Raw genomic sequence first — 20,047 nt, forward strand, 5'->3', positions numbered from 1 at the left:
TCCCAGCCCCGAGGCTCCTGGCCTGACCCTAAGGGCCTGTGCACCCGATGTCCGGGAGCATATCAGGGCTGATGGCATTAGGGCCCGTGCCTACTCTGTCACCAGGCCCAGGCCCAGCTGGCTGGCAAATGTGTGCTGAGAATGTGAGTTGGGTGAGTGCCAGGCTGCCTGGGTTCAAACCTCAGTGCGGTGACTACTGATGGTGTGTGGATGATTGTTATGAGTGAGTGAGTGCAGGCAGGATGGGACCGTCTAGAAGGGCAACAGGATGAAGGGATCGCATTGTCTGCAGGTGGCCTGGCTCCACGTGGGCGGAAATGGGTGCAGCTCGAGCCACCTGTTTGACTGTCAGTTGCTTGGGCCAGGGAATGCCTGGTTCCCAGTAACACCATTTCAGCACTGGCCTGGGAACCTGCCAGCTTCTACCACCACCCTCACCCTCCCCCAGCATCACTTCTCTGGGGAAAGTGGTCCAGGTCAGGTGAGGGTGAGGCACCCCTCATCCCCCTCTGCTCTACATGCTCGCATCTTCCTTCCCAAGTTTGTTGGCCCCCTACCACCCTGCACCCCCACTGCCATTATCCCAGGTTCTAGGCAGAGCCCTTGTGAATCCACCTTCCCTGGTGGCTCAGATGGTAATGAATCTGCCTGCAACACCGGAGACCGCGGTTCAATCCCTGGGTTGGGAAGATCCCCTGGAGAAGGAAAAGGCAACCCACTCCAGTATTCTTGCCTGGAAAATCCCATGGACAGAGGAGCCTGGCAGGCTACAGTCCACAGGGTCGCAAAGAGTCGGACATGACTGAGTGACTAATGCCCTTTAGGGGCACTTGGGCTGCCAGGAGGGCTGGTGTGGTTTCTTTCCCTGGTGGGAAAAAGAAGGGATGACCACACTGCTGGATATTGGCAGTGTCCGCATTACAGGTCTGTGACGCTGAATCCCAGTGGTGCCTTCCGAGTTCCCAACCCTGGTCACAGGCGCTGAGGTGGGCTAGGGAGGAGGGTGGCTTCCAGGGAAGAATCTTAGGCTGAGGAACTAAGGCCAGGCAGCTGGTCTGGCCAGGGCAAGTCATCCCAGTTCATCTCATGGAGTTTGGGGCTTTAAATGCCATCTGCATCCCTCACCACAGCTGGGAACCTCCCTTTCGCCCAGCCCGGATGTCTAACAGACTCCTTAAACAGCTCTCCGTGTCCCCAGCTAGCTCAGCAACTCCACCCTTCCAGACCAGAAGCCAGGGTAACCCCAGTGCTTCCTCTCCCATCCCACGAAGACCACCAGCAGGGGACTGGGGCTCCAATCACCTGGCATTGCCACCTCTGCTGCCCCTCCCCCAGCCACAGGCCACCAGCCTCTCTTGCTGGGTCCTAAGGCAGCTGATGTCCCCTGCAAGCCCCTGTTCTCCAGCCCCCAGAGAGATGTTTAGAGAAGGTAAGGCAGGTCACCTGACTCCACTGCTCAAGACCCTCCAACAGTTCCCACTTCACTCAGCAAGAAGGCAGACTCCTGCCTTAGGCCTGCAAGTCCAGGACCACCCATTCTGTTTCCACTCTGCCCACTCTCAGGCTTGGCAGGACTGCCGTCCAAAGCTGAGCACTCCCGGCTCAACCAAATCTGATCCATGATTCCATTTGTTCCAGATTGTTCCAAACTGTTGTGTTGAGTTCAGTAATGAGTCTCTTTCCCTCGATGTTGAATTAGTTGCTGATGTTGTAATGTTGTAGGAGTGTGTTGGTTTGATGTGTTTCTCGGTTAAAAAAAAAGTCATTATATCTTGCTGTACTATTTTTGCAATTTTTCTGTAAGTCTAAACGCATTATAAAACAAAAAGGTTATGAAGGTAAAAAAGAAAGGAGATTTGCTGGTGGCCCCATGGTTAGGACCCCACGCTCCCAATGCCAGGAGCCTGGGTTCAAGCCCTGATGGGGGAACTGAGATCCCACAAGCTGCATGGTGCAGCAAAAAATAAAGAGTCACTGTCCAAAAATTGCTTAATTTTTTAAGAGCTGCTCTGGCAAGTCTGCAACACCAGGGGCTGTGACATGCACACGTGCACATGCACAACTGTTCAGGACGGCGTGGCCCTCCTGTTTTAGTGGAGTGAGCCAGAGCATGGTCCTGGGTCGGTGCCCAGGTAGGGCTGGATGGGAACCAGGACACAGGCTCCAGGAGGCTGCGGATCACGTGGGATCGGGGCTCCAGGCAAGACAGCCCAGACGAGGGCTAAGGGAGGGGGCTGAACTTTGAAGGAGTGGGATTCACCCTAGAGATTGGTGGGGACGAGAGTATTCTAGAAAGGGGGAAAGGCATGAGGGAAGGCCAGAGACAGGACAGGAGAGGATGTGTGCGCGTGTTCCTGTAGGGGACGGAAAGACTGCTGGTCAAGTGGGATGTGGGTATGGGTATCAGAGGTTGGGTGGAGGCCAGTGAGGTGGGCACAGCTGGAATCCGCAAGGGAACCCTAACAGGGAGTCAGTGAAAGCAGAGGAGCAAGGAGCAGAGATGGGCCTGGAACATACCCTGTCAGCCCAGCCTTGGGGACGTGACAAGGAGGGCTCAAGACAGTCCACTGTTTCTCTTTGCATCCCCAGCATCTTGTCAGTGTTTGGTACACAACAAGTGAGCAAGAAATGCTAGTTCACATGTGTGCACTTTATTTTACAGTTTATCAATGTACAATAAACTGCAAGTAACTAAAGTATATAATTTGATAACTTCTGACATAAATGTACATCCTTGAAACCCACAATCTAGGCAATGAACATCTTCATTACTCCCAAGGTTTCCTTTGTAACTCCTAGTCAGCTATTTTATTTTTTTAATTATTTCTTTTATTTTTTTCGGTTGCACTGGGTTTTTGTTGCTATGTGAGGGCCTTCTCTAGCTGCATAAGTGGGGGCTACTCTTCGCTGTGGTGCACAGGCTTCTCACTGCAGTGGCTTCTCTTGTTACGGAGCACAGGCTCTAGGCTCACGGGCTTTAGGAGTTGCAGCACCTGGATTCAGTAGTTGTAGCACATGGGCTTAGTTGCTCAGCAGCATGTGGGATCTTCCTGAACCAGAGATTGAAACTGTGTCCCCTGCATTGGCAGGCAGATTCTTATCCACTGTAACACCAGGGAATTTCTTGGCTGTTATTTTAGATTAGTTTTTATTTTTGAAAAATTTTGTATAAATGGAACTGGACTGTATGTACTTTTTTTTTTATTGACAGCATCGTGCACCTTGTAGGATCTTAGTTTCCCAACCAGGGATTGAAACTGCACCCTTGGCAGTGAAAGGTCCTAACCAGTGAACTGCCAGGGAATTCCCTGTATGTATTTTTAAAAAACTGGCTTCTTCCTCACAATGTAATTATTTTGAAATTTCTCCACGTTACTGTACACATTAGTGATTTGTTGAAGATTTAAAACTTCTACTCTGAAAAGACAGGCTTCCCTCGTAGCTCAGTTGGTAAAGAATCTGCCTGCAATGCAGGAGACCTGGGTTTGATTTCTGGGTCAGGGAGATCCCCTGGAGAAGGAAATGGCAACCCACTTCAGTATTCTTGCCTGGAAAATTCCATGGACAGAGGAGCACAGCCGGCTCCAGTCCATGGAGTTCCAAGAGTCGGACACAACTTAGCAACTAAACCACCACCACTCTGAAAAGACAGTTACAAAAAAATGAAAAGTCAAGGCACATACTGAGAGAAAATATATTCAAAACATACATTAACAAAAAACTTGAACCTGATAAATGTAAAAGCTCTTAGAACTCGGCAATAAAAAGATAAACATCCCAATAACAACACTGGCAAAGAAAATTGAATAGACACTACACCTAAGAAGGTATATAAGCGGCAAGTAAGCACATGAGAAGACCCTAAACATCATCGGTTGTGCTGTCATTCAGTGCTAACTCATGTCCAACTCTTTGGACCCCATGGACCGCAGCACCCCAGGCTCCTGTGTCCTCCACTGTCTCGCAGAATTTGTTCCAATTCATGCGCATTGAGTCGGTGATGCTATCCAACCATTTCATCCTCTGTCGTCCCCTTCTCCTCCTGCTTCAATCTTTCCCAGCATCAGAGTCTTTTCCAATGAGCCAGTTCTTTGCATCGGGTAGCCAGAGTATTGGAGCTTCAGCTTCAGCGTCAGTCCTTCCAATGAATATTCAGGAGTGATTTCCTTTAGGATTGACTGATTTGATTTCCTTTCAGTCCAGGGGACTCTCAAGAATCTTCTCCAGCACCACAGTTCAAAACCACCAACTCTTTGGTGTCAGCCTTCTTTATGGTCCAACTCTCACATCTGTACACAACTACTGGAAAAACCCTAGCTTTGACTATATGTTCTTTGTTGGCAAAATGATGTCTCTGCATTTTAATATGTTGTCTAGGTTTGTCATAGCATTCCTTCCAATGAGCAAGAGTCAGAATACAGGTTAAAATCACAATGAGATATCACTACATATTCACTAGAATAGCTAAAGTTTAAAGATATGATCATACCATATGATGGTGAATATGGAGCAACTGGAACTTTCATACACTATTGGTGAAGATGCAAAACAATAAACCACTTTGGCAAATAGTTTGGAAATTTCTTAAACACTACTTATATACCTACCATACAACATACCAAGAAAAAGGAAAGTTTATATCCACAGAGACTTGTATGCAATGTTCATAACATCTTTAGTCATAATTAGAAAAAATGGGAAAAGACTCCAATTACAATATCCTTGCAATGGAATACTGTTGCTGTTGTTCAGGGGCTCCATCATGTCCAACTCTTTGCAACCCCATGAACTGCTACACGCCAGGCTTCACTGTCCTTCACCATCTCCTGGAGCTTGCTCAAACTCATGTCCATGGAGTCAGTGATGCCACCCAACCATCTCATCCTCTTTCGTCCCCTTCTCCTCCTGTCTTCAGTCTTTCCCAGCATCAGGGTCTTTTCAAATGAGTTGGCTCTTTGCATCAGGTGGCCAAAGTATTGAAGCTTCAGCTTCAGCATCAGTCCTTCCAGTGAATATTCAGGAATGATTTCCTTTAGGATTAACTGGTTGGATCTCCTTGCAGTCCAAGGGACTCTCAAGAGTCTTCTCCAGCACCACAGTTTAAAAACATCAATTCTGGAGAAGGAAATGGCAACCCACTCCAGTATTCTTGCCTGGAAAAGTCCATGGACAGAGGAACCTGGCGGGCTGCAGTCCATGGGGTGGAGGGAGATGGGTTGGTAGCAGTAAACTGGTAGAACTAAAAAAAAAAAAAGCATCAATTCTTCGGTGCTCCGCCTTCTTTATGGTCCAACTGTCACATCCATACGTGACTACTGGGAAAACAATAGCTTTGACTATACATATCTTTGTCGGCAAGGTAATGTCTCTGCTTTTAAATACACTGTCTAGGTTTGTCATAGCTTTTCTTCCAAGGACCAAGCGTCTTTTAATTTCATGGCTGCAGTCACCATCTGCAGTGATTTTGGAGCCAAGCAAAAGAAAATCTGTCATTGTTTCCATTGTTTCCCCATCTATTTGCCATGAAGTGATGGGACTAGATGCCATAATCTTCATTTTTTGAATGTAGAGTTTTAAGCCAGATTTTTCACTTTCCTCTTTCACTTTCATCAAGAGGCTCTTTGGTTCCTCTTCAATTCCTGCCATAATGGTGGTGTCATCTGCATGTCTGAGGTTATTGATATTCTCCCGGCAATCTTGATTCCGCCTTGTGCTTCATCCAGTCCAGCATTTCACGTGATGTACTCTGTACTTAAGTTAAATAAGCAGGGTGACAATATATAGCCTTGACATACTACTTTTCCAATTTTGAACCAGTCTGTAGTTCCATGTCTGGTTCAAACTGTTGCTTCTTGACCTGCATACAGGTTTCTCAGGAGGCAGGAAAGGTGGTCTGGTATTCCCATCTCTTTAAGAATCTTCCATAGTTTGTTGTGAGCCACACAGTCAAAGGCTTTAGCATAATCAATGAAGCAAAAGTAAGTATTTTTCTGGAATTCTCTTGCTTTTTCTGTGATCCAGTGGATGTTGGCAATTTGATCTCTGGTTCCTCTGCGTTTTCTAAATCCAGCTTGTACATCTGGAAGTTCTCGGTTCACATACTGTTGAAGCCTAGCTTGAAGGATTTTTGAGCATTGCCTTGTGAAATGAGGCACATGTGAAATGAGTACAATTGTGTACTTGTTTGAACATTCTTCAGCATTGCCCTTCTTAGGGATTGGAATGAAAACTGACGTTTTTCAGTCCTGTGACCCCTGCTGAGTTTTCCAAATTTGCTGGCATATTGAGTGCAGCACTTAAACAGCATCATCTTTTAGGATTTGAAATAGCTCAGCTGGAATTCCATCACCTCCACGAGCTTTGTTCTTAGCGATGTTTCCTAAGGCCCATCTGACTTCACACTCTTGGATGTCTGGCTCTAGGTGAGTGATCACACCATCGTGGTGATCTGGGTCATGAAGATCTTTTTTGTATAGTTCTCTGTATGTTCTTGCTTCCCTGGTGGCTCAGAGGTAAAGCCTCTGCCTGCAATGCGGGAGATCAGGTTTGATCCCTGGGTCAGGAAGATCCCCTGGAGAAGGAAATGGCAACCCACTCCAGTACTCTTGCCTGGAGAATTCCATGGGCTACAATCCATGGGGTCGCAAAGAGTCGGACATAACTGAGCGACTTCACTCTCACTTTCTTATCTCTCCTTGCTATTCTTTGGAACTCTGCATTCAGATGTGTATATCTTTCCTTTTCTCCTTTGCTTTTCACTTCTCTTCCTTTCTCAGCTATTTGTAAGGCCTCCTCAGACAACCATTTTGCCTTTCTGCATTTCTTTTTCTTGCGGATAGTTTTGATCACCACACCCTGTACAATGTCCTGAATTTTCGGTCATAGTTCTTCAGGCACTCTATCAGATCTAATCCCTTGAATCTATTTGTCACTTCCACTGTATAATCGTAAGGGAGTTGATTTAGGTCATACCTGAATGGTCAGCAATAAAAATAATTTGTTGAACAAACAAGGGTAGCATTAAGAAACACTCCACAGAGAGGGTTGCAATACTGTTATAGTCCACTAGATGGTGGCAAAGCACATTCATTTCCAGTTTCATAAATTGGCATCTCCTGTGGCTATCCTTCCTTACCATAGCAGGTAGACAGGACATAATCTCCATTTAACCAGCAGGAAAGCAAGGACCTGGAAAGGGCACATGACATCCCAGTTTGCCAACTTGTCAGAGCCAGCCAAGAACCAGGATCTGACTCATGTCTCCTAGATTTTCAGAGCTTCTGAATCAGCAACCCAGCTAGATACTCCCATTTTTCACTTTCCCCATACCCTGCCCTCTCTCCAAGTCTCATTCTCCTAGTTGCACCCTTTTACTGAGGTCAGAAATCTATTTCCCAAGTCCAAACCAACTAGCCCTGGGCCTGGGAGACTTCAGGACAAGTTTGGAGAGGTTACGAAATGGTGGAGCTATCTCACTTGGACCCATGTTTGTTAGGCACCCACAGAACTACTGGAATTATCAGGATAATGAAATCCCAAAAAGTCCAGTGTGAAAGCCCTTTGTACAGCTGAAGGGGGCTATAAAGGACTTGCCTGGGGTTCATTTATATTATTGAGACCTAGCCCCTTGACTTGGACATAGACTTCAGAGAAGTTTTATGTTGGCCTCCTTCTGCATTCTCTTTTTGTGCCAAGGAGGAAATGACTTTCGGCCTGCTTCTCTGGCCCTCCTTTTTTTTTTTTTTTTTTTGCGCAAGCCCCATGCCCACCCGGCCGCCGCCTCACCTATGCCAGCCCTCCGTTTTCTCTGGCCCTTCTTATTGCTGACCCTGGCACTGACAGTTCCTGATCCTGGCCAATTTTGAGCCTAAGCAGTGCCAGGAACCATGTAGCCCCTGGTGAATCCCTAGCCACTCCTTCTCCTTTGCCCTCCAGGGAAGTCCTTCCAGGGAGTCCTCCAGTTCTGGAAGAACAAAGACTTCTCCATAAAGTACTGGAATGGCATCAATTCAGAATAGGCACTTAACCAAGTCCACGGACCACCGTGGAGACTAGATTGCTGCTGACCCACTGGACAGTTCTTTTTTTAATTCAAGTATATTTGGTTTACAATGTTGTGCTTCAGGTGAACACCAAGTGAAGATTATATATATGTGTGTATATATATATGTATATAAATTGCATATACATTATATACTTTTTCAGATTCTTTTCCATTACAGGTTATTACAAGATATTGACTAGCTCCCTGTGCTATATATGCTAGGTCCTTGTTACATATAGTTGGACAGTTGATTCTTTTAAAAAAAAAATTATTTTTGGTTGTGCTGAGTCTTCATTGCTACCTGCGGGCTTTCTCTAGTTGCAGCCAGCAGGGGCTACTGTTCTTTGAGGTGCATGAGCTGCTTCTTACAGTGGGCTCTAGGTGCACGGGCTTCTGCAGTTGTGACTCTTGGGCTCCAGAGTGCAGGCTGTTACTCTCCACAGCATGTGGAATCTTCCTGCACCAGGGATTGAACCCGTGTCTCCTGCATTGGCCGACGAATTTGTATCCACTGCACCACCAGGGAAGTCCCTGGACAATTACGTGAGGAACTCGTACACTTATGTAGACCATAGAGCTGAAGTGTTGGAGGCTAGGGTTCAAATTCCAGCCCTGCCGCCTTGCCAGTGTCCCAGTCAGAGCTTGCTTCCCCATTTGCAACACATAACTTGAGTTCAGAAATACAGGACAGAGATTCATTTGGTAAAGCCCCTGCCCACTTCAGTATCCTTGCCTGGAGAATTCCATGGCCAGAGAAGCCTGATGGGCTAGTGGAGTCGGAAACAACTGACACTGCCCTCCACTGGGCTGAGGGTATAGCCAAGGCTGGGAGACCTGTGTTAGGTACAGCATCTTCTTCAGACCTAAGTCTGAAGACCTAGGTTTCACTGGCCAGGTTTACTGGATGGAGCCTTTTACCTACTCATGCAGGGAATACAATCTGAAGAGCTAGGACATTTTAGGGATTTAGAGAATGGGTGGAACCATGAGGGTATTTCATTTGCAAATAAAGGATTATCTGCTGGTATACAGGCCATTTTTGGCCACCTGATATGAAAAGCCAACTCACTGGAAAAGACCCTGATACTGGGAAAAAATGAAGGTAGAAGGGGAGAGAGAATGAGATGGTTGGATGGCATCACGGACTCAATGGATATGAGTTTGAGCACACTCTGGGAAACGGTGAGGAACAGAGAAGCCTGGCATGCTGCAGTCCACAGGGTTGCAAAAAATTGGACATGACTTGGTAACTGAGCATACAGATCATTCCACAGGACACCAGACCACATAACCAACTTGTAGCTTGGGAATTGACAACTGAAAAAGACTGTCCGAGTCACCCATTGTCAGCTCTTAGATTGGCCTTACTTTTGATAGAATCAACGGTAACACCTTTCTCCCCATGTTCCCCAGTTGTTTCCTCTTCATCCCAGCCCAGCTCACAGGCAACTGCTCAACAGCAGAAAGTAGGCTTCTTTAAACAAGTCTTTCAGGTCACTCACCCGTTTCACCCCTTTCTTCCCTAGATTCCTGCTCTTCCTGGAGATCAGACTGCATGACAGAACCATATACTTATACAGGAACCAGGCAGAACACCCACAAAACACCCATCTTCTATTCATGAACAGAAGTTTAGTGTATATGTAAATAAATCACACCAAGGAAGTTTTTTCAATTTTTATTAATATGTATAATCAAGTTTTCAAAATAGACTTCTCCAAACACGAATTGCATGAGGAATACCTGCAAATTACAGGCAAAATTACATTACATTCCCATGTAAACACAAAGGCAGAGTTTGACGCTATTATCTTCCACCTCCCCTAACTCTAGGGCCTAGCACCTGAAAGATGAGGAAAAAGTAAAGAGTCTGGAGAGTAAAAGTTAAAGTCAAGCAAAGATGCCACAGGGATTTGAACCCCGTCCTGGAAACCAGGAGTGCCAACCACCAGCATCTTTTGCTTTTTTTTTTAAGATAAGAAAAGGCAAAAAAGCAAAACCTGAGAAAACAAAAAAGATTTTGTTTTCTCAGGAAAAGAAAAACCTTTATAAATAGCCCTACTGAAGAGCACTGGAGAATCTGCTTCAGCTAAGATGCTAGCTTGGTCAAGTCTGCTATGTTCACCTGAAAAAGTCTTAGCAGAGAATTTTTGCAATCCCACCCAATAGCCCTCTCAACTGCCAAAGTACCTTTCAGTTTGTAAGTGTACTCTCCCACCCAATATGACAGTTCTACTTAGATGCTGTTTCTCCACTTACTGGTTGAAATGTTTTTTTAAAGTCATTGGATAATAATGCCACACATTTAAAACACTTTAAGAGCTTTTTAGTTGTGGTCTAAATATCATTACCTGTTCGCAGGTAAATTAATGGTCTTTTCTAGTAATGCAACCCACCGGAAGACCTTGGCACCAATTACCTTAAAAGCGATTTTGGATCATGCCCACAAGGATCCAAGCTACCAGCAGCATCGAGGTGAGGGGTGAAGGGTCTGCGCTAGGCCAAAGGCACAGGGTGGCGATGTGGCAGAGAAGTCACTTGTGGGGAGACCTTGCTTTTTAACAGGCTTCTGGAAAAGCTAGGGAAAAGTGGTTGCCCGCTTTCCCCCTTTCCCTCCCCTTCAAGCATCACTTGAGGTTCGGCTTCATTAAGAGCTGCTATGAAAACAGCTAAATATTAGGACAAGCACAGGGATATATATACAAGGCACTCAAGCATTCCTTTGAATGCTCGCTCCCCCAAAGAAAGAGGTTCAATGCATTGTCTGCCAAGGGGGCTGAGTCAAGTCCTCATTTCTAACAGAAGATGGGGTTGAGGCCGACACCATTTTGATTGACCTTAGTTAATAGCGCTTTGTTGTCTCTCTTGCCACAGGAAGGCTCCATGGTTGTCCTACTTTAAGCCTTTGGTGCCTTTAGTGAGGGGTACCTGAAAAATCTTAAAAAAAAGGCTTAGCGCCCACCTCACCCCTCCACCCCCAGGCCAACAAACAACTTGCTCATGCTGTTGACTCCAGCGTAAAGCTGAAAGGTCATTTAACACTAAATTGTTTACTCATAACAGATCTGACTTGGTATGTAGATATAGAAAAAGCTTGTTCACCTGTTGTCCTCATTTTGTCCACTGGTGAAATCAACTGGAAGCTCCTTCTATAGTCTGAAGAATACCATCTGAAAGAACTAGTGGTTCCCAATCCCCACATTTAAAATGCAATGTTTGGTTTATGATTTTAAAAGTAAATAAGCTATTTTTCCTTACTGGGTCTGGCTTCTCTGGCCTTTCGCATACGTCTGTTGTTTTGAATGTTCCTGTATATAAAATTAAGACCAGGGGAGGAGAGAGAAACACCCGAACAAAGACAAATGCACTAAGACCACTGAACTGTTGGTAAACATTTCCACTTGCCAGTGAAATTTCCTGAAGACTGCTGCTCGTGTGGAATTATTTCTTGTCACTGATTTTAAAGTTGCATCTGGAAAAGACTAAAGGCTTCAGTGCCCTCCCCACCCCCTTACCAGAAGTGAACAAAATGCATTTTACCTAAAAAAAAGCACAGCAAAAGGGACTCTGCTCCAATCACAAACATGAATGCTTTAAAAGCTGAAGAAATTTCCTCACACTCAGCCTTTTATCACTCAGCTGGATTTTCCTTTAACAATCACTACTCCAAGCATTGGGGGAAACACAACTTTGACTCATACTCCAGTCGTTTCACAGTGCATTCTAATAGCAGCGGATCAGAACAGTACTGTATTACTTGCGAACAGAACAGACAGACCTGAGGTCAAGACAACTGCATTCTGTGTAGTCTGTAAAAAAAAAAAGCTAGAACAAGTAAGCCCCACCCTCTCCTCCTCCCTTCCCTCCAAAATCAGGGGGAAAAATGTTTATACTTAAATATGCCGATAAACTCACTGCAAGGTCTGACACACTCCCTAGGAGAACAGAAGGCAGAGCCAAGCGTATATATGCAAGTCAAAATCCTGAAAAGCTTCACGAAGGATGAAATGAAGCCTCTGCAAAGGAAAATTCTTTAAAAAAAAAAAAAAACAAAAACCCCAACCCTCCCTCCACCAGGTATCTAAAAAGGCCAATAGTGTGAACACTGGCTAACACCAGATGAGATGACTGTAAGTAAAGTTAACATGCAAACTGCGTATCTGGACAGTATATTCCATTGCTCTAGTTTAACCACTAGACAGACTCCTGACTTTCTGTAAACATTGTAGGTGTTAAATTACCTGTTCTTCTGATCATAATCTCCCACCTGTCTAAGAGGTATTTATTCCTTATTTAGAGGGCCTCTATTGCCATGTGCCTGGAATTATTAAATGCTCATCACTTTTACGAAGGACAAAATTTTTTCCTGCCTTAAGTTAAATTCGTTCTTCTGCTCAATTTCCTGATCTTGTCCATTAAAGAGTGTTCGCAGACAAAGTTTCTGAAAGATGAGAAGAAACCCCCCAGATTGCCCCAACACTAACTACAGACAAACAATGTTTTATTTAAATAAGGAGACAGCTTCCTAAAAACATACATTCTCTAAAAATAAAAGTATTTTATTTTGAATGATTTAATGGTTTTCTGCACAATACACATAACATTTAAATTTTAGCAAGATTAACAAAATCTGAATTCTTAGCAGTACAATACTATCCCTTAAATAGGGTTGTCCGATTCAAGGCTAAACAAATGTTCTTAGTTTTATAAACATTATCTTTGCTAATCTCAAGAGGCTTTAAGGAATTACTTGCCTCTTGAGTGAAATGTGCTGTCCCATCATTGAAGCCCACAGGAACGGTGTCCTGTCTAATTTTAAAAGGCTGGATGGGACGATGCCTCACAATCCTGGAATCCCTTAGGTAAGGAACCTAGGACTTCCACAGCTCTTCACAAAGGTAAGCACTTATTCCTAACATGCAATACTGCAGATGCAAGTTAAACTTATCTGTTAACAGCTGCCTGCTGTTTTCTGCTCCCAGATGAAATGAAGCAACTCTTCTGATAATGAAGAAAAACCTGTCTGAGGCAAACGAAAGATTGGCAAACAGCACAGCCTCTTCCTCCTCTCAATTCACTTGATCCCACTCTTTGACTTATTTCAGCTTCTTTTTTTCCAGGATTAATATGTAGCACTATTTTCATTTCATTTCGCTTTTTTAATTCTGCTTTTGTAAAAGCAGTATTGAGATGGACATTTGATCTTCACTTTATCATTATTTTTCATCATTATTTTTTCATCAATTCATTATTTTTGTGGATACAGCTTGATAAGCCATAACTTTATAGTAGATTCCATTAACTTTAAATTGGTAGTTTTTCATTTGCTTTTTTTTTTTTTTGCATGTGCAGACAATGTGTTCATCAGTAGTAAGGATCTCAGGGTTATGCTTTTTCCCCAATGTAGGTATGAAATACAATCTTTTCTGCCTTTACTTATCATTCACCAAGGAGCTGTTCCCCTCTCCATCTAGGCCATCAGATTGCCAGGCTGGTTATGACTCAGAAGATGTTATCTGAAAAAAGTCTACAGAAAAAAAAGGTTTCCCCTCCCTCATCAACAAAAGCCCACCCCCTTATCAGTTATGATTTACAATACTTAGATGTAAATTCAAAATACAATTTACAATAATTTTGAAGCATATCTTAACAAACTTTTCCTATGCTAAAAAAGAAAAATAAACCGAACAATCTTGCTTATATACAGCCGAAAAAAGAATCTTACTTGATAATACAAAAGCTACCATCAGAAGAAATCCCTTCAGGATCATTAAGCCACTTCCTTTGCTCTGAAGCTCCTATAGTAGTATTAAGTTTTATTAAATCACCTGAAAAAAATTCCAAGAGAGAACCACACACTACTATATCCAAACAACTTTACCATTTAAAAAAAATTCCCCAAGTTTTTACCTAAGTCAGCGCAGAGGGCCAGACCAACCCCCAGTCATTTTCCTTTCCCAAACCCTACTCTTAAAATGGAGTGAATCTTCATGAACTTCCCCATCTGTTAAACTTAAAAACTGGGGCAAAACGGAACCAGAGGATTGCGAGTTACTTGCCAACTTGGAAGTTGAGATTTCTTTAGTTTTTCCATCTTAAGTATTTAAGTTCTCTGGCATGTTCATCTGTAATCAAAAACTAAACAATTACCTAAACCCCCCCCCCCCCTCCAATCATCACAAGCCGCTGCCAACTACAAATTGCCAAAATTTGCCCCTCCCCTTTAATAAAGGTATCTTAAAAGTCGTTATTTGAAAACTTAACTTCAACATTTGGCCTAGTCAAGCTCTTCTGAAGTTCTCCTGAGTTGACTGAATATGAACCAAAGCTGCACTGTGCTGTACATTTCAGGTTCACTGGGAATACTCTTCCAAGGAAAAAAGCTGCTCCAATCCCTGAAGGTGTTGGTGCCAAACAGCGTAGCAGTACAATCCTTCTCTAACTCAGTTTGTCAATAGTACTATAGAATCTGTGGAAAATCTTAGAAAAAAACAGTTTCTCCCCCACCCTCTTCCCTGTTCACACCACCCCAAAATACTTCAGTAAAAATAACCAGTTATGTACTTTAAAAATATTTAATTAAGGGGTGGGAAAAAAAGAATAAACTACCAGCCACTTCTCCAATGGACAGCTGCGCCACAGACCTCAAAGTGAAAGCTGCTTGTGCTAGAGTTTCTATAAACTGTAAACCTGCGGTGTTCTGATTATCCTGATACTGGATTTTCTTTTCGCCTGTTACCTTGAGTCATTTGCCTTTGGAATTCTAGACAGACCTAAAGGGAAAAGAACTCAAAACATATTTTGCTGCCCCCCCCAAAAAACTTCCCCCCGCCAAGAATTATATACCGAAACTACATATTTAGAAAACTCAAAATACAGGATGAGGAAAGAAAAGTAGACCCTCTACTCACAAAACTGAAATGCTTCATTACCCCCAAACTGAATATAAAACCTGTTTACAAAGCTTGCTGAAGTTGTCTCACAGTTGTTCTATCAAATTCAGGATATCCCTCATTGGTTAAAAACAAAAACACTTGCCATCTACCATTCCTCCGGGCCTTGAAGTCTGCCCTCAAAAGCTCCAGACAAGATGCATGAGAAAATAGGCCTGAAAAAGAGAAACCTACGACACCCGAAAACCGGCCTATATCCCCGTAATAAAACCCTTTACGCTTAAGTACACAACTCCCCCATTACTATTAGGAAATTTGAGATATTACCAGAGTTACAGGAGAAAAAAAAAAACCCATGATAGTGCCGACCTCACGGTTTTTACCACACCACTGGCTCTCCCTGCAGGGCTCGCACACTGGGCTGCTGCTCTAGGATCCTCTATCTATCCTCCATTCAGCCTGCTCGCCGCCTCCGCGTGGTTGCCAAGCCAAGCTGCGCCGCACGCTAGCTTCATCACCACACCGCACTGGCTTCCTCCTTCCTGGAATCCTCTCCTAGCTTCACCTCCAAATCGTTAGGGCTCGCTCCTTCTTCCTAGCTTCCTTCACCAAGACGCACTGGCTCCGGCTTCTCTTTCCTATCTTCACGAACTGCCGCTGGCTCCTCAGTCCTAGATTTCACCGAACACTGGCTCCTGGAATCCTGTCTGCCGCTCCTGTCTTCCTAGCTTCACTGAATCCACTTCTGTGTAGCACCTGCGTCAGCTGTTAATTAGCGCCTAGTCCTCAGGATTTAAACATTCATCTTAGCTCAAAGTCCAATAACTCGATGGTTATTCTTGCTCTTCAGTTTAATTCACTTATAAAGTCCTTTAGATTTGCCAAAAGAAACTACGCTACCGCATTTAAGGCCTTTCAAATTTTTAACTCTTCCAAACACATTCTTAGCTTTTAAGTTACTTCAGTCCCTTTTATTAACTTTTTGCTGAGATTTTAAACTGCCTTTCCTTCTAGTTTCCGGATATTCTTCTAAGTTGGTCCTGGTCTACAGTAGTTTTAAAAAACCCTCATCTTCTGAGATCTAACTTCTGCACCACCAGAATTAAGTTGATGGGCTTTTACAATAGATTATTAATGGTATAAAAATTTCTCTTAGTTTTTGTTCCTGTAATTTATCCAACATTATTGACTTTGAATTATCTTCTAAATTTTTGGACGTCTATCTTGTATGTCTGCGTCCAATAGCTTGCTTTTCATTCTATCTTAAGCACTCGCCCGTATTTTCAATTTTCTCCTAGATTTGTCTTTTTCTTCTGCCTACTTCCTAGGCTCAGGTTTTGTCTTCTAAAACGTGTATCTCTATCTTCTCTAGTTTTCTTTTCACCTTCCTGTACTTCTGTCTTCCTCATTTTCCACTTCAACTTTCCAATTTTCTTTCCTACCATTCCTAATATTTCCGTCAACTTTAGCCAAACAAAGCCTTAAGATCAAGAAGGCTTCATGACGCCATTTTTACTGCGCCGTGAATTTGAAGGCATTATTTCTGAAACCACCTTCAGTTAAATCTTAAGATGGCCTTTATAATATTTTAATCATCTACAACTCAACCTTTAAAAACGTTTAGGTTCGATTTACGTAACCCAACGTTTTAATGTTAAGGTAAAAGGTTGCCCTTCAACTTAAGGCTTTTTAAAAAAAAAAAAAATCCAAACTTTGCAGTCCTACCTCAGTCATTCTCTTAAAAATTTTTCACTCCATGAAAAAATTTCAGCTCTTAACCTCCATCAGGTTCTAAGATTCTTTTTTCTTCCCTCTTCCTTTCTCCAACTACTCTTTAAAGTCTTCATGTTTTCCCTAAAACTTATGGACTTAATGCAAAGCAATATCTCCGTATTCTCACTACTTACAATCCCTAAAGAAATACACTAATTCCTATCTTTTATGATAGAAAAACTTATCTGCGGACTCCTCAAGCAGCATCTCCTTCTTTAAAGCCGCCTCTGCGCTGGCTGCCTCAATGCCTGTCGCTCAGTCCGCAGCGGTGTATTTATAGAACAAGACAGCTCACACCTCGGTATTCAATACCCCTCCGCCGCCTTTGTGAGGCAAGCAAAAATAGTTCCTCTGAAGAGGTAAAAATAGAATCTCATTTACAAGACTTTCTGGATTTTTCCTAACAGTTTATGCAAGTTGCTTGCAAGCCCTGTACCCAGATATTTAGAACTTATTAGCAAGTAGATTTGAGCTGAAAATTTGGGCAAAAACAATGAGAATCACATTTAAATAAACATCGAATAGCTCATAAAAACTAAGCGCCGTTACATGGTAATGTTTCTAGTAGCTTTTAAAATACTTTTCGTGTTTCCTTGGAGTACATTGGGTACAAGTCAGTGGTTTTGGAAGGAAGGTTAAACTGAGTTTCCTGACAGCCTTCCTTCCCATTAGATAACCGAACTTCAGCCTCACAACTACAGACCGCAGCCATTTTAGAAGTAAAGTTTTGGGAGTTCCCCCCTACCCCTCCCCCCAAAAAAAACGGTCCCAGGTCCTGCGAGGTGGTTTTGAGGTTTATACCTCACCCGGCTCATTTGGCCTCTTATTCGTAAAATATAGTTACTCTGGGTTATCCACTTAAGAATTCTACTAATTGTAGAAATCCACTTCCGGAAAATATCTCAACAGTCACCGTTTACTGTTGTCCCTGCAATAGTGCTGGACCCATGTTAAAGGCTTAGATTCAAATCAAGGAATTAGGGTGGGCTTGTGTTACTTGGCATGCTTCAGGCTTTTGTTGTTGATTTTGTATTTACTAAATACCAGCTAGACCCCTACACTTTTGGTTGCCTGTTTAGACATAGCCTGGACTTTTTGTTCTTTTCCAAACGTGTGCTGTATCCGGAAAAGCCAACGGTTTCACCGTCAAAGACAGAACAACCTTCGGCTACCACTCGGGAAAGGACCGTGTTCTAAAATGTTTGTGAGCCTTTACTTAAGGGTTTACCAGGTTTTTTCCCCCCACAAATTTTGTATTATCTCCGGTTTGATTCCCTTAAGACTTTTTAAAGCAAAGCCCAGAAAGAATCTTTTTTCCAAACTCAAAGCCTTTTCTGCAGGTTAACCAGTAGTCCACTTTTAAAACACGTCCTGTGTCCTACCAAAAGGGAAATCAGAGGGAAGCACCGGGAAAGGAGTACTGTTGCGTCTCTAATGTTTGAAGAGAAGCCTCAATTCTCCCGACTGCGAGGGGTACCTGTCTCTCGGGCAAGGGCTGAGGATTTAGAAAACACAATGGCGCCGGTGGCTTCCAGACACGCCCTCCACGCAGCTAAAGCCACTGCGGCGACAAAAAACTAGGGAGAGGCCGAGCGGGATAGGTACAACCTCCAGAACCCTCGGTCACTGAGTCCGCGGTGGGGGTGGGGGTGCGGGTGGGGCTCGATCCCCACACCCCACGCCGGCACGGCGCAGGGATATGCTGGCCGTGAGCCGCCTCCCTTTGTGAGGCGTCGGCTCGCGGGCGGTGCTGCCGGTTCTAACCGGCTCCAACCGGTCCCGGCCGCCTCCGGGGGCGGGGGCGGTTGACGCAGAGCGCCACTGCGCGCGCGCGCCCCGCCACCAAGGCAGATGCCTCGCCTAGGGAAGTGTGTGGGGGAGGGTGGCAGCTGTCCCTGATCGGGGTTTATTGGCTGCCCCTCCAACTTTTCACCACTTTTGGGCTCCTCTTCTTTTCCGGGGGATGTTGCCTTCATTTTCAGCCCGGAAGGGCCTTTCCTTCACGTCCTTCATCTTTTGTCATTCCCTCATTACCGCAAAGTCATCCATTAACTAAAAATTCTGGCACATCATCCTTCCTCTTTAATTGTTTATTGTAACAGCCATTGAGTGTTTGTACGTCATCAAATCTTGTTAATCTAGATTGCTTGAAACAGAAGGGGTCTCAGAGATTGACCTAACACAGCTGCCTGTTTTTGTTTTTTTGGAAGGGGGTGTTCGTTTTGTTTTTGAGGATAGTGGTGGTGAGATAAAGTGGAGCGCTCCAGGGCACATGGTGATTTAAAACCTAGACCCCCCCCCCCAAAAAAAAAAAAAAAAAAACCTAGACCCCAGGACAGGGTGACACCCACTCTCTGGCCCTCTCTCACCTCCAGGGTTTTTAATTCTAGAATGTGTGCAGATGTTTAGGCAGTACATTCCAAAAGAGGTAAATGGAGTCTATTGGCACGGTATAGGTTAGGATGGCTTCTTAAAGTCTCTAATCTGTATTTTTTTAAAACCCCTTTGGTTCCTACAAAGAGCACTGGTTGTGGAATGGTGAGGGAGCAGGCCTGGGGGCCTTTAGCAAGTGAGGGTTCTGTACCCTGTGCTAACCTCATAACTTTACCCACTCCCCCCCCCACCCCCAATAAAGCAGGGTTAGTTTAAGAGGCTGCATTAAAGTGATGTTAGTGTAGCTGTACTTGTTTAAGCAATCTTCCTCCTTGTAACAGTGGAATATTACTGAGATGCCGATGGTTCCCCTCAGACGCAGTTTTGATATTTGCTCAGGGACTGGAAAATTTTTAGTAGATTTTTAGGATTGGAAGGAGGAAAAAGTGAGTTGGGTCACCTCATTTTACAAGTGGAGGTTTGGGGGCCTGGGGAGTTTGGGATTTGCTTAAAATAAGACGCAGCTAATTAGTACCAGTAGTTATTCTTGAATCCAAGCATTCCAACCTCGTGGCACCTGCCTTTCTCTTCCACTCCCTCTTAGCACTAACCCCCCTTCTCCAAGGGCTTCTGTCAATCTCCTTGACTGCCCTTCTCTAGGTCTTGGTAGGGATGGGAGACCTAGGCCCCCGTCTTGTCTGGGATCTCTCTCCCACTCTGGAGCCACTGAAATAAGAGCCCTGAAGTGCTTTAAGTAGTTGTCAGCATAGCTAACTAGTCATTTCCATTCTCCTTACACATAGATGTAGCATTTTCCTTATACTGTGAGAATGGCTGTGTTGTATTTGGCTAATTCCCCCGAATTTGGGGAAAGAGATTTGAATGAAGCTCAGCAGTCAGGAAACTTCGGTGGGAGGTATGGCTTGCCAAAAAGACAATTCTTACTTTTTTTTTCCCAGTTGGT

The 20,047-nt window shown here is 44.1% G+C and overlaps 1 long non-coding RNA gene across 1 annotated transcript; it reads right to left on the reverse strand.

The window, feature by feature from the left end:
* Positions 1-9,706: 9,706 nt before the first annotated feature.
* LOC122709563 lies at positions 9,707-16,973 on the reverse strand. Its single transcript, XR_006345572.1, has 2 exons — positions 11,960-16,973; positions 9,707-11,853 (listed from the first exon to the last, which is right to left on the reverse strand). It is a non-coding gene; the product is annotated as an uncharacterized LOC122709563 (long non-coding RNA).
* Between the last annotated feature and the right edge of the window lie 3,074 nt (positions 16,974-20,047).

This window comes from Cervus elaphus, chromosome 2 (genome assembly GCF_910594005.1).
Source record: "Cervus elaphus chromosome 2, mCerEla1.1, whole genome shotgun sequence".
In the NCBI taxonomy this organism is placed as follows: Eukaryota; Metazoa; Chordata; class Mammalia; order Artiodactyla; family Cervidae; genus Cervus; species Cervus elaphus.